Source organism: Ambystoma mexicanum, chromosome 1p (genome assembly GCF_040938575.1).
Source record: "Ambystoma mexicanum isolate Mex_15411 chromosome 1p, UKY_AmexF1_1, whole genome shotgun sequence".
Classification (NCBI taxonomy): Eukaryota; Metazoa; Chordata; class Amphibia; order Caudata; family Ambystomatidae; genus Ambystoma; species Ambystoma mexicanum.
The window spans coordinates 1239864147-1239880002 of NC_090921.1; positions in this window are offsets into that span (position 1 = coordinate 1239864147).

Here is a 15856-nt window from a genome sequence, read left to right on the forward strand (position 1 = left end):
CAATGTATATAGTGTATGGTTAGTTTACTATGAAAGGCTATTTTATTATGTAATGTGGTTTGCTTCAAATGCATTGCTATAAATAATTATATGTTATATGTATTATATAAATAATAGGCACATGATATGTAAAGCAAAACCTTAATAAATATCTATATCAACTAAGCGTGGAAAGATGTACACAGTCGCTTAAATTGTCCACATCCCAGTTTCACCATTTAACCAAGTGTGTGATGCTGAGCAAATTATTTAATCACATTTTGCCTTATCTGCAGCTCTTTAAGTGATTCTGATTCACTTCAAAGCTCATGTTAATGTATCATGCTATTATAATGGAAAAGCCTAATGACTATAGATTTGCTCCACATATAACAATAGTGCAGTTTAGGTATTTTGCTCCACAAAGGAATTTGTCATTTGGCTTACATATGGCAGCTTATTCTAAAGTCACTTCCATGGTGCCTCCAAGTATCCAAGACTGATGATCCGTCTTGCAATGTCCTTTTCTGTGAAGTCACTTCTGTTGGTGTGATCCATATGCTTATTAGGAAGTATGCATGTATTTTGCCTCAGAGGGCTTGGACAGAGCTCACCAACAAACATACACAAACACAATTAACATTTTTTTTTATTTTTAAAAAGTACTTCTGCTCGGCTTTCAAATGCCACCCGGGCCACGTCTCATGTTACACCGACCTAACCTCTTTGCACTCATGCGCCTCCAGACAGAAACCAGGAAGCTGAATGAGCTTCCTAGTTCCTGTCTGTGCGTCGCAAAAACACGAAGCCGGAAGGCGATGCTCTGTGCCGCTGGCCGCCGGAAGTACAGCTGCTAGCGTGACAGCACAGGCCCCAGGCCCTGCAGCGCCCAGTTCAGCACCCTGGCTCCTGACTTTGAGTCAGGTCAGCCAGGGTGAGGGACTGAGCCATGCAGGGCATCTCAGCCCTGAATGTGTTGCAGCGCTGCTGCCAGGCATCTCTGCATATTATAATGAGACAGTGCAAGCCTTGCTGAGCACCCCAGCCGGACTTGGGCTGTCCAATTACATAATTGATGATTGCGGCCCCCCTGCCCTCCCTCCAAAAGATGGGGGGGACAAAAAGGCATGCCACAGAAGTTGGAGGGGGCCAAACCCCCTGTACCCCCTATAATTACACCCATGTCTGGACTTATTGCCTCAAATGTTTGTTCTTCTTATGGCCATTCCCAATGATTGTATTAAACTTTGATGAATTCCTATGGCTAAGTGTAACCGGCAAGTCAATGGCAAATGAATCCCACAATCACATGCTTAGTCTCATACCCACATTCATGACCTCAATGCGCTGTGTATAAAAAAAAAACAATAACAATGTCGACAGACGTGTTCGGCCTCTGATGGGGTGGTTTTGACAACCCCCACCCCTCAATTTGATTAGGCCTTCATCAGGACAAACAACACATCGCTCCCCATGGTGAAATTGAAATGTATGGCACAAGTGGATCCTTACATTCCCAATTTTGAAAAATGTATAACACGCGCACACCAAACTTAATCGTGTCCTGGCGCAAGCGATAACATATAACAGGAAGAGAAGATAATCATGCACAGAACAAAGCTAGCAATCAATGAGCTTACTTAAGTAGATAAGACTTTAAGCCTGCTCTAAATCTCAACAGTGAAGGTGCCTGTCTTAGGCTCAACAGGAGACTTTTCCATAGTCTAGGTCCGACATCTGAAAAGCAGCGATCTCCTCTCGATCTACAATTTGTCCTCGGAATAACAAGAAGAAGTTGGTCTTCAGATCTGAGGGCTCGAGTTGGTCGGTATCGCTTCAATGGGCCTCATTACGACTCAGGCGGTAAGGGGTTTACGGCGGCGTAAACAGCGCCGACCCTTACCGCCTGATTCCGAGGTCCCTTAGCGCCATGGAGGTTTAACACCTGCTTTTAGCAGGTGTTAAAATCCATGGCGCTAAGGGACCTTGATGTTAATTACACCACCGTAATTTACGGTGGCGTAATTAACGCCTTCCCCACTCCCATTATGCCCTATGGGGCAAAAATGTGAATGGGGAAGGGTAAATGGGGATTGGGGACTTACCGCCCCGCCAACCTCGGAATGGGGCGGTAAGTCCGCCAACCATCATGGCGTAAACATAGTTTACGCCATGGTGGTAAAGGTACGACCCAGGCGGTAACTTACCGCCTGGGTCGTAATGAGGCCCAATGTATTAATCAGGTAAGCCGGTGCCAGCCCAGTCTGACATTTGTAGACCAAACACCCAATTCTGAATTTAATCCGATCCTCCACCGCCAACCAATGCAGTGATCGACGGAGACCAGAAATATGGGTGTTTTTGGCTACATCAAAGCCCAATCTAACACCCGCATTTTGTGCCTTTTGGAGGCAATGGATCCGATTGGCTGGAACAAAAGTCCATTGCAATAGTCTAAATTGGAATTGACTAGGGCCCTGACCACCACAGCACGATCAGTAATAGGTACATAGGGTAGTGCTTGACGCAAAAGGCAGATTTTATAAAAAATTGATTGGACTTTGGCTGAGACCTGGGCATTACATCCCAGGTCACTTTGCCAAAAACAGCTGAGATTCTTTACTTTGGAGGAATACTGAAGGCTGGTAACCAGAAACTGGGGAGGAGGAGGGCATTTATTGCCTACAAGCAGATGCTTGCGACCAAACAGGATCACCTCCGTTTTATTTGGGGCTACCAATTTCTTCCAAACACCTGTTAAACAGGGCATGGCCTTCCTTCACATCATTGAGCCTAATGTATAGCTGGGTGTCGTCAGCATATGAATGAAATCTGAGATTTTATTTCTCTAAGATATTAGATCGAGAATATGAATATTCATTCATAAAGGCACAAAGATAAATATTAAAAATAAGTGGAGAGAGTGCTGATCCCTGCAGCACGCCACAGCACTGGAGAAGGATATCTGAGAGAAAGCCGCCAACCTGAACACGTTGTTGGCGACCAGTAAGAAAAGATGTGAACTACTGTAACACACAGGGGTCCACTTTCACAAGATTTTGCATGCGGTCCAGCAAAATGCCATGGTCCACCGTGTCAAACGCGGCGGACAGGTCGAGCATTACAAGCAGGGACAGTTTACCTGCATCTCCAGTCTGCAACATCTCGTCCCAAACCACCATCAATGCCGTCTCTGTCCCATGTAAAGGACGAAAGCCAGATTGCAGAGGGTGGAGGAGGCCTTGGTCCTCAACATAGTCCTGCAGTTGTTTAGGGACCACTGTTTCCAGGATTTTACCCGGCCAAGGGAGCCCAGCAATTCGTCAATAGTTATTATAGTCCTCGGGGTCCAGGCTAACTTTTTTCAATAGAGGTGAAACAACTGATCATTTCAACGCATCAGGAACTAACCCCTGAGTAAGTGAAAGGTTGACAAACTTAGTCATAAAAGGAGCAAGTTCCAATGAAAGTCCTTTAGAGACTAGGGAAGGGATTGAGAAAAATAAAAATCATTGGTGGGTGTCAGCTCGGACAAAAGGGCAGTAATATCTTCCTCTGAAACTTGCTTAAAGCTGAACTGGGCTGTATCGGTCGGTATCATATCCAAGCCACTAGGTTTTTCTTTAACAAAGCTAGAAAAGCCTCTAATTGAGGGGCTGCGTCTACATTTCTATTTAGCCTAATGTTGTTTTGAATATTTACGATTTTATCTCTGAAAAATAGTTTAGGCCATTAGCATGAAGTACAGAAGAAGCTTTCACTGGTGCATATTTATTAGGGCTAACAAAGTCAGCAATTGTTTTAAATAATTCTTGGCGACTATTCAGTGCTGTTGTAGTTTTATTTGATAAAAGTTGTGATTTAGCAGTGAACACAGCTTTTTTGTACTTTACTTGCCACCAAAGAATGTTCAATAGACTTAGGACGGAACCATTGCTGTTCGTAATATTTATGTTCTCTTTTTAATTCCAAAAGATCTCTAGTATGCCATATTTTTGAGGGGTTTTTTTATAGCAATGTTTCTTAAAGAAGCATATTTAGTACAAATATTGCTTATGATTTGAGTGCCTTCTTGAAAAAAAGCATCACAGTAATTAAGCCAAGTACACTTACTCAATGCTGTGCTCAAATCTGTCCTGGGTATATTATCCAGATCTTTTTTCTTTCGCATAAGTTCAGTACCAACCGAGGCTCGAGTAGAGTCCTCACGTTGTTCTGCTTTAAAGCGGAATACCCTAAGATAGTGGTCTGTCCATTGGATGGGGTATGTATCAACCAGGCTAATCCCTTTTCCTCTTGCCAACACTAGATCAAGACAGTGCCCATTATATGAGACGGAGTGTGGGCTAATATTAGAAACTCGTGCTGAGCTAGAAGTTCATGTAGTTTCTTTGACTCTGATTTTGTGACATCCTCTAGCCAGATATTAAAGTCACCAATGCACAATAATTCCTTATATGTGTTGCCTGTTGAAGTAAGGAAGTCAACTAGGCCCTCCAAAAATAGCACTGCTGACCCAGGGGGCCTATAGACCAGGACAACTTGAACTGAGTACTTGAGCGATAGAGAAAAAGACATAGATCCAATCTCAGAGGTGTTATCCCAATGTAAGGTTTTGAGGTAATCACATTTTAGATGTGAGCGATAGATAACTGCTATCCTGTGGAAATCGATATAATATTATGACCCCAATCGCATCGTTTAAATGTATGTTGGCCTACGCCAAGCTGTCTAAAGGATACTATGTACATAGGTTCCGCGGCAAGGTCTTGACCTTAATGTATCGTGTAAGCCGCCATCTTGGATCTAGCCGCCATTTTAGGTACTCTTGTAGTGTGGAAGTCACCCTGAATCACAAAATGGAGGCCGAACGACATTTCGAGTAAGACTTCGGCCATGGTGACCTCCGCACACGTGAATGAATAATATGTCCGCAGGCTACTTGTTAGGGTCATGAACTAAGACCCTGTCCTCTGTTTAACCTATGTGTAAATATGTAACCGTATCAGCGGAACTGATCTAATATATGGAAATTGTGTGTTCGACCTGGCTACGAACCCTAGCCATGGTTCCAGAAATGGTTAACTTGTAAGAGGGCTGGCCAATGCAGTACTAAATGTATAAAAACCCATGCATCCCGATGATCGGTCTCTCCCACTTTCAGTGCGAACCTAACGTTGAAGGTTTGCGTGTTAGTCAGAGGGCCGAATAGCTATTCGCATGTCAATTGACTCTGGTAACTTTGTAACTTTGAAATAAAGCGCTTTGTATGTCCTTTGTAACCTGTGTTGGTGTGTTTCCTTTTGGGCTTCCCGGCCTCATGTCAATTTCTCTGTTTCCACAGTTGGCGCCCGAATAGGGACCCTCAAGATTGATGCCGGATCATTGAAGGTTGACGCAGACTATCGAATCGGGATCGGACGGTGTGATTCTGCGGGCCCGACCGATCGAGACGCGATACCTCGGCAGCGCTGCACGATCCGATCCTTGGGCGATAGTCGTGCGGTCTGACACGGCATCTTGACGAGGGTCCAATTCCGAGGCGGGCAGATTTGCCGAAACCACCGAACGCAGGTAAAATTTGTTAGTTGAAGTCCTTTGTAAACCGTACGGTCCTCCTTAGGTTTGGTCAGGTGCAGTCGTGACCCGGCTCTTAATTTAACCCTGACAATTTGAATTTGGCGTATTGTATCTGCAGACACAATTATTGGACCAGGTAACACCAATTTTTTGAGAAATTCCTGGGAAATTGTCTAGCTGCTTTAGGGTTCTGTTCCGCAGCGATCGACAATCTTTGGAATTTAGCCGTCCGGCACCACAGGAGGGGTCGCCGGCGTGTACTATGTACTGTAAGTATGGCATTGGTAGTATTGTATTTAATGACATTTGGCACAGACAGACCAGAAATGCCTCCGAATTTCAGTGGCCAATCAATGGTAGCTTTGAGATCCCCCGTATTGAATACTTAGAGTCGATTTTGCTTAAAAAGAAGGCTAGGCCAGCAGCCTTTGATGTGTTACAAAATTGGAAAAAGGAAGCATTACAGCAGCTTAAAAGTAGGGATAAACATGCACGACGTCATAAAACGAATGCCGAAAAGGCATTGTTGTATGACAAGGAAAAAAGATTAGATGAAACCCAGAAGATGGATAGAGCTTTCTCGCTCGGGGTCCAGAGAATTTACCCCTCTAAAGATTTCCATGTTTCCGAGGAGTTTATTGAGAAAATATTAAACGAACGGAGGCCTGATTCTTCAGCGCCACCTCCGTATGCTCCCGTTGTGGGCACCTTGCCCGTTCCTGCTATTGCTCCTATCGTTATTCCTACTCCTCCTGCGCAGCCTACTGCCCCTAGTTCTTTGGTTGTCGCTCCTCTGTCTATTTCGTCTATTACATTACCTCTTTCCCCTGCACCCTTGTTAGGTTCACCTACACCTCCGATTCTGGGGAGTCCTGTGTTCACTAAATCAGATCCCTGTGCAGGGTCGAAAATTGTGACTCGTAGTACTGTTCCTGCGGGCAGGAAACAGGAACTATTTGGTTGGGCTAAACATTGCATGGAAAAAGGTGATCAAACTGATGTACTTTCAACATTATCTAATTTGCACGATTTTCCCGAGAAAAACGTTTTTATTGAAGGACTGGGGATTCATTTAGGTGTAATGTGGGGTAGATTGCAGACTTCGGATCTCCCACAAGGGGTGAGAGATCTGAATGCCTTGGCACTTTCGAGGGATACAGAGCAGAAAGTATATGGACATGTTGACAGATTGTTTGAGTTTAGGAGGGATTTTGAAAGGTTACAAAACGAGGATGATGAGGACGACAGGATGTATGCACAGAAACGGTTCCTTTCGTGCCGAAGTTCAGCACCTGAGGAAGTACGAATTTGTACCAAAGACGCGATTCGATGGATCTCGGATTCATCGATACCGCCAGATGAGGTGTATGACACATATAGTCAATACACGGTAGAGATGCAAAGGAAGGTAATCCAAGTGATGGTACAGCACTTACAGGAGGAATGTATAAGGAAGAAGGTTGGTTGCCCCATAGAGTTATTGAGTATTTGTAAAAGAGCTTTTTCGCCCGACACTTCTACAGCTGCTTTAGCGCTCGATTTGGCCCTATTGCTCAGTAAGCGGTCGGAGGTCCCTATATCTCAGTTGCCTATGAGAGAGGTCCCTCCGACCTTTGTCCCAAAAGTAGAAATCCCCGCCAACGCGGCGACTGGTGCTGCCGCGATGGATATCCCTGCACATTATGTATCGCAGTTTGTTCACGTCCCGTTCTCTCGACAGGAAGTGAACACGATTAGACAATCAGTCCCTGATATCAGGAAGAACCCGACAGGGTTTTACAAAGAAATAGAATCCGTTTTGCAATCTTCTGTGTTCACCTTAAGTGACATGGATTTATTGTTTCCAGTGCTTTTACCTGTTGATGTATGGAAACAGGTACGAACAATAGATGATGTGCCGGGGTTAGGGGATACATGGGTAAACTTAACTAGAATAGATGGGGAACGACTAGCTGGTGAGAAACCACCCCAGGTAATACTTACCTTACCCGATAGAATAGTTGCTAAATTAAAAACTATAATCCCAGAAAAAAGGATTATTTGGGACAAGCTTACGGCCTGCGTCCAAGGGAAAACTGAAGGTACTACTGAATTCTTTAATAGATTCGAACAGGTGTTCTCCGACTTCAGTGGACAGGATTTAGGTACAGAGTCGGGGAAGAGGTTGTTTGTGGACAAATTTGTGCGTGGATTGTTGCCCGACATCCAGTCACAAATTATGTCCTCAGAGAGCGCTTGGCAGGCAAAATCTCAGTCAGAGGTCTTGCATATGGCTCAGTATTATGAGAATCGGGTTAATCATGAAAAAGAGAAAATCGAAAGAAGAAGGGGTGACCTAAAGACTAAGGTATTGTTGCAGCAAATTGTCAGAAACCCCAGAGGAGGTACGACGCAGACTAGAGGTCAGTACATTCCAAGAGGAAATACTCCTCCAAATTCTATAAATATTAATCAGTGTGCTTATTGCCGCCAGGAAGGTCACTGGCGAGCACAGTGCCCTGCCCTTCGTCAGAGGTCAGGAGGCACATTTGGAGGTATGGGTAGGCGACCAAGGGGCCGCCCCGGAGCAGGGGGCCCTGATAGGGGTCAGCTTCTACAAGATCCCCAGCAACCTTTTTCACGGGAAAATCAGACTCCGAGTATGGACTCGAGAAATATATTTGATCACCCTTCCGCCGCCTATCTTTCTGAGGAACTTCCCTTTGATGAAGTCCTGCCTTACTAGGATTGCCCGAAGCAGCGTTTGGAACCTTTACCTATTCCCGTTATTCAGAAGGGCCCCTATGTTGAATTATTGGTGGGGAATAGGAAACATCAGTTCTTGATCGACACTGGAGCACAAAAGTGCTCCATCGACCATTCGAGGGTTCCAAACATCCCACTGTCAGGGCAAACAAACGTCTCTATAGGGTTCTCTGGCATACCAACTGTTTGTCCGGTTTCTGCGCCGGTATCCGTTTCTTTGGGTCCTTTTACAGACCAGTGCCCTTTTCTTCTTACTTCAAACTGTGGAGAAAATTTGCTGGGGTTGAATTTGTTGAAGAAACTGAATGCAGTGATTCATTGTTCCCCTGACGGAATAAGATTAACAGTTTCACCACAGCAACCCTTTAACTCCCAATACTTGACCCGACCTCTACCTCCCGAATTTGACATTGTCCCAGAATGTTTGTGGGCAATAGACGATAATGATGTCGGGATATTGCACATTGATCCTGTTAAGATAATATTGAAACATGGGGTTAAGCTACCGCGCATTCCGCAATATAAAATTTCAATTGAAGGAGAGCGCGCTCTGAAATTCATTGTCTCCGATTTTGTACATCGTGGAGTGATTGAAGAGATTACAGGTAGCTTATGTAATAGCCCAATCTTGCCAGTATATAAAAAAGGCGACAATGCAATTCCGTACCGGTTTATAATAGATCTTCGTGCTATTAACCGGGTGGTAGCCCCACAATTTCCAATCGTGCCTGATGTAACAACGATCGTAACAATGATCCCTGCTACGGCTACACACTTTAGTGTCGTAGATTTAAAAAACGCCTTCTTTAGTATTCCGATACATGAGGAGAGCAGGTATTTGTTTGCGTTCACCTTGGGGGGACGCTCGTTTACATTCACAAGGGCACCTCAAGGGTATACTGAAAGTCCTAGTATCTATAGTAGAGCCTTAAAAGAGCAGCTCGACACCCTTGAATTACCACCTACTTGCACGCTGCTTCAATATGTAGACGATTTGCTCTTGGCTGCAGACTCTGAGAAAGCTTGTAAAGAAGGCACTATATTGTTGCTTGTTCATTTAGCTGAAAGTGGTCACAAAGCTTCACTTAAGAAATTTCAATATTGTTGTCAGGAGGTTGCCTATCTAGGCTACCTCCTGTCAAAGGAGGGGAGAAGATTGACACCTGAACGAATAAAACACATTTCTGGCATGTCTGTCCCAAAATCACAGAAGGAAGTCAGAGCCCTGATAGGGATGGCGTCCTACTGTAGACTGTGGATCCCGAACTTTGCCCTAGTGGTAAAACCGATGTTGGCTTTGACGAAGAAGGGCATTTCTCTGCCATTGCCATGGGAATCGGAACATCAACAATCATTTGAGCTTCTCAAAGCCGCGCTGTGTTCAGCACCGGTTCTGGGTACACCAAATTACGATAAGGCCTTTGTGTTGTTTGTGCATGAATGTAATGGATGTGCTTTGTCTGTGTTAACACAGGAACATGGAGGGAAGAATAGGCCGTGCGGCTATTATTCCTCCGCCCTCGATCCTGTTGCATGCGCTTTGCCGCGATGTCTGCACGCTGTTGCTGCTGCCGCTGCGTCTGTAAAACAGAGTGAGGGGATGGTCCTAGGCCACGATTTAATTTTGATGGTACCTCACTCTGTCGATATTCTATTGAATAAAACTCAAACACAACACCTTACTTCTGCCCGGTTGACCAGGTACGAATTAGTTCTATTTGCTCCTCATATCCAAATTAAAAGGTGTTGTGTTCTCAATCCGGCTGAACTTTTACCTCTCCCGCAAACTACTGCTTGCGGCGATGACGGATCACATGACTGCCTGTATGCCACCGAACAAGAAACAAAGGGCAGAATAGACCTCTCAGATACTCCTTTGGAGAATGCGGAAGGGGAGCTGTTTTGTGATGGCTCCTGTTTTAAACTTCCGAATGGCACATCTACAGCTGCTTATGCAGTTACTACTTTGAACAAGATCGTAGAAACTAAAAGGATTCCGCATAACTCCGCGCAGGCCGCAGAGATTATAGCGTTGACCCGCGCTTGTGAGCTCTCCCAAGGGCATAGAGTTAACATTTATACGGATAGTCAGTACGCCTTTGGGGTGGCTCACAATTTCGGAAAACTGTGGTCGGAAAGAGGGTTTCTGACCTCACACGGGACCAAGATTCAGCATGGTCCCTTAATAGTACAACTACTTTTAGCGCTCTCACTCCCTGAACAATTAGCAATCATGAAATGTGCAGCACATCGCAAGGTCATAGATAATGTGGGAAGAGGAAATGCTTTTGCAGATTTGATAGCTAGACAAACAGCTACAGACCTTAGCACAGACATGTACACCTCGAGGGAAGTGAGAGATGGTTGTATAATAGATGAAGGCATTGGGTCTGTGCGAGATATTCAGACTGATGCCTCTGTTGAAGAATCTAGGAAATGGGCTGAAGGCATGGGGAAATTGGATGACGAAGGGTGTTGGGTGGACGCATCTGACGGGAAATGGTTGCTTCCTGATTCTTATGTATTAGCAATGGTCACGATGGCACACGGTCCAACACATGTGTGTGCCCAGCAAATTGCGAAGATATTACAGCAGGTTTGGGTGAATGATAAAATTTTGGAAACTGCAAAAAGACTCGTTCAGAACTGTATGATTTGTCTGCAGCACAATGTGGGTAAAGGGACAGTGACTCCAAGGGGAAGTTTCGGGCCCCCCTCTGTCCCCTTTGAAACCATTCACCTTGATTTTATTGAAATGGAGCGATGTAATAACTTGAAATATGTTCTTGTTATCATTTGTGCTTTTAGCAAATGGGTCGAGGCTTTCCCCGTCAAAGATGCTACCGCCATGACCACCGCAAAGATCTTGGTAAAAGACTATTTTCCTCGATTTGGGCTCCCGAGGATAATTTGTTCGGACAACGGCCCCCACTTCATCGCAGCCGTAATGTTGCAAATATGTGTTGCCTTAGGGATAGAGAAACGTTTTCATTCAGCTAGGCACCCTCAAAGTGCGGGGTTGGTAGAAAGACACAATGGTATTTTGAAAAACAAACTTGCAAAAACATGTGCCGATACTAAATTAAAATGGCCAGATGCTTTACCTATTGTGTTGTTAGCTATGCGCACCACACCCCAGACTAGAACTGGGCTCTCTCCATTCGAGGTAGTAATGGGAAGGCCTGCTAATATTTGGGGTCTCCCTAAACCTAAAGCCCTGAGGGATGTGGAGAATGTATTGCTCATAGACTATTGTAATCAATTGACTAAAAATCTGTATTTCATTTACCACCAGGTGAATGCTACCTTACCTGTACGGTTTACGGGCCCAGGACACGATATATTGCCCGGCAGCTGGGTCCTGGTGAAGGCCTACGAAAGGTCTTCCTGTCTCGCGCCTCGCTGGCGGGGACCCTACCAGGTTTTATTGGTCACCAGGACGGCAGTGCGGGTGGCAGGAAAGAAGAACTGGATACATGCAACACATATCAAGAAGATCCCTCACCCGACGCCACACGTTACAGAAGAAACAGAACCCCTCGCTGGTGCTACACTCTCTGATCTCGGAGTAGCAGGCAGCGTTGTGAGTGCGTCGGAGAAGTTCTCTGAGCCTGAGGAGCTCGGGGAGCCGTCCATTTTGTCTCCGCACTCCCTTGATCAATCACTTCCGGAAAACCTTGTTTCGAGCTCTGCGACTTCCGTCGCTACTGATACGACGCTCCCCTCAGGGAGCGACGATACTTTGCTTTTGGATTCAACAAACTTGGGTACCATCCGGTACAACCTTCGACCACGCAAATAAAATCGCTGCACGAGTATCGTGCATCTGGAAGAAAAAGGAGTGATTGAAATACTATCGTCTTCCTTTTTTTTGGAACAAAGAAAAGGGGGGGGGTTCTGTTGGCCAGGGTTGGGAAGGACTAAGAAGTCGCGCGGCCGAAGTGCCGCCAGCAACGAACATTGGGGCCGTCGATCGGGAGAACCATGATGCCTGCCGCCTTCACCGCTGCTCCTCGTATTGAACTATTAGATAAGGAGGTGACCAATTCGAACAATGGACAATGTGCCTGGGCCCCAAAAACGTACTGTTGTGTTCTCGTTTTGATTATTGTTAGTTTTGCAACTGCTGCTGTGGGACTTTGGTACTTCGAAGAAATTTATCCTTTGAAGCCTCTGTTACCGACCAAAATTGTACCAACTGTTTTGACTCCCTCTGTACACCTTCACACTCTGTCCCCTAGGGACTCTCGGCATAGACAGAAATATTATAATAACACTTTGATGATAGTGATGAATGCTACGCATGCTATTTTTAATAGGAGTAATTGTTGGGTCTGCACTCACTTACCACAGCATGGGAACAAGGGACTGGGATGGTATATACATCCCTTACCTCTAACAACCTCTTGCTATGCCTCTCTTAGAGCACTCTTTTTTGGCCGATGGAATGATAGCATCTCAGGGAACTTCGATGGGACTAATTTGAATGAATTTGAAAAACGTGAATTGACTCCCCTGGGATGCTCGCTTTTCGCAAATAGGAGTAGACCTAATATCGCTTCTATTAGGCCATCTGATAAACTTTCTTTTCCTTTTCAAAATCTAGTTTCTTTCAAGATGGCTCCGATAGGCAATAAGGATGCCATGCCTCCTTCTTATTCTGTAAATCATAGTCCTGATTCTGTCCCTTTCTGTGTACAAAGAAACGGCACTAGGCCAATGGGAGATTTCGAGCCTTGTATAAATATTGTAAATTTGACTGGGGAAAATAGGCCTTTGTATGTAGGGGGACCGGTTTATTTCGTGTGTGGTAGTTTAGCTTTTCCCTGGTTGCCCAAGGATTGGCAGGGGACTTGTTATTTAGGGATATTGTTACCAGGTGTATTTATAGCCAGTACCTTAGAGGTATCTAAGGCTCGCCCGCGACGGGATAATGATGGAGATACCCCTGGACAAGTGTTCGGGGATATAGCCAAATCAGTAGTTCCCTTCTGGGGACAAATAGCAAATTCAGAAAACATCAGGGGATTAGCGAGGGTGTTGGAGAAAACAATCAACCGGACCACGGACATACTTTACAATATGACCTTAGAGCAAAAGGCGATAAGATTGGTAGCACTTCAAAATCGAATGGCATTAGATGTCATTTTAGCTGAACGAGGTGGAGTATGCAAATTAGTGGGGTCCGCTTGCTGTGTTTTCGTTCCAGATTCTTCACCAACAATATTCAAAGCAATTCAGAATTTACACACTCTTAGTTCTGAAGTCCATATCCCTGTAGGAGACTGGAGCCTTAGTACTTGGTTTTGGGATTCTCTACGATCTTGGGGGTGGAAGGTGCTTTCTGTTATTTTAGGTATTTTAGGGACTCTGTTATTCCTTTGCTGCTGTTTTCAATGCCTCCCGAGTATATGCGGAATGATAGGGGGATGTTGTGCCCAAGTTATGAGCGCAATAGGGCGTAGAATATATACCCCGAAGACAGCATCTAAAGAATTCATGTTGCAAGAAGTTCTTATGAACAACTTTATGGCTATTGACATTTCAGACAATGATGCGGAACCTATGGATGCTAATGCCTTCAAGTATTTTCAAAAGTATTAGGAAATAATGTTTTAGCACTTGGCATAGGCCAAAAGGAGGGTCTGTGGAAATCGATATAATATTATGACCCCAATCGCATCGTTTAAATGTATGTTGGCCTACGCCAAGCTGTCTAAAGGATACTATGTACATAGGTTCCGCGGCAAGGTCTTGACCTTAATGTATCGTGTAAGCCGCCATCTTGGATCTAGCCGCCATTTTAGGTACTCTTGTAGTGTGGAAGTCACCCTGAATCACAAAATGGAGGCCGAACGACATTTCGAGTAAGACTTCGGCCATGGTGACCTCCGCACACGTGAATGAATAATATGTCCGCAGGCTACTTGTTAGGGTCATGAACTAAGACCCTGTCCTCTGTTTAACCTATGTGTAAATATGTAACCGTATCAGCGGAACTGATCTAATATATGGAAATTGTGTGTTCGACCTGGCTACGAACCCTAGCCATGGTTCCAGAAATGGTTAACTTGTAAGAGGGCTGGCCAATGCAGTACTAAATGTATAAAAACCCATGCATCCCGATGATCGGTCTCTCCCACTTTCAGTGCGAACCTAACGTTGAAGGTTCGCGTGTTAGTCAGAGGGCCGAATAGCTATTCGCATGTCAATTGACTCTGGTAACTTTGTAACTTTGAAATAAAGCGCTTTGTATGTCCTTTGTAACCTGTGTTGGTGTGTTTCCTTTTGGGCTTCCCGGCCTCATGTCAATTTCTCTGTTTCCACAATCCCTCCACCTACTTTGCTCAACCTATTAATATATTGAATATTGACGTAATCCATTGTCATCTGGGAAAGTTCTCCCATAATCCAGCATCAATTGGAACGCCATTATTCTGGCATCACTGCATGAACTCTGAGAGCATGCGAGAAATGATAGCTCTCTTCAATATCTGGACTAAGATAGAAGAAATATTGAATATTCAGATCTGAAATCAGCACTCGTAATCTATAACTGTCACTGCCCCGGCCCTTTGTTACCCTTCTTCTCAGCACCTTCTTTATTTGTCATTTTATATGCTATCTGAGCCTTGAGCTTTGAGATTGATTTTATATATGTAAATAGTTTATTATCATTATAATGTTATATCAGTGTCATATTGTTGCTATTCTGTTCTCGGAAGTTTAATCTATATATGATGCTTGTTCATTAATATGTGTAAAGTTTATTAAATAGACTGTATCACATTAAATTAAAAAAAAATATATATATATATTGAATAGCATAACTCTCTGGTATCAAGTTATGAAAAACAGAATGAAAAAGGGGTCAGTGAACCATGTTTCGTGATAAATAACACTTCCAATCTGTGAGACTCCATTAAAAGGCAGATCTCTGTTGCAGGGCGACAGCAGATCTGGTATTTAAGAGCCCTGCTGATATTGACAACTGATCATTTAAAAGTAATGTGGTGCACTCACTTACCAATTTAGGCTTCTCAATTCCCATAGCCTGAATTTTAGAAAGTGCACGTAATGAAAAAGCTCCCATATTAGTGCTCAAACCAAATATCATATCCCTTGAGTAGGCAGTTCGTACCATAACTCTTAAATTGAAAGAGAGAGATAGAGACCAGGGGTCTAAAAAATGGCTAAGTGTGAAGAAAGGTGCTTACCTACGGCAGAGATATAAAAATGGAAGAAGTGACAGTAAAATTGAGCATCGTGCCACGCCAACCGCCACAACCCGGCCGAACAGGCCAACCAGGCTTCACGTCAGTGATTTGCGCTGACGCGGGCCAATTATGCCCTGTGTCCCGTGGGTAGCGCATCAGTAGAGGGCGCACTGACAACAAGGCTGATGGGAATTGAAGCCCCAAAGCCACGTGTCGTTCGCGAGAAGTTAATATTATGAAGCTAAAAATGAATTTTTTCCTAAGGCATTAAAAGCGCCAATCGGCGAGCCAACAGTTTGACTAGCACTGCTAAACAATATCTAAATGGAATTTAC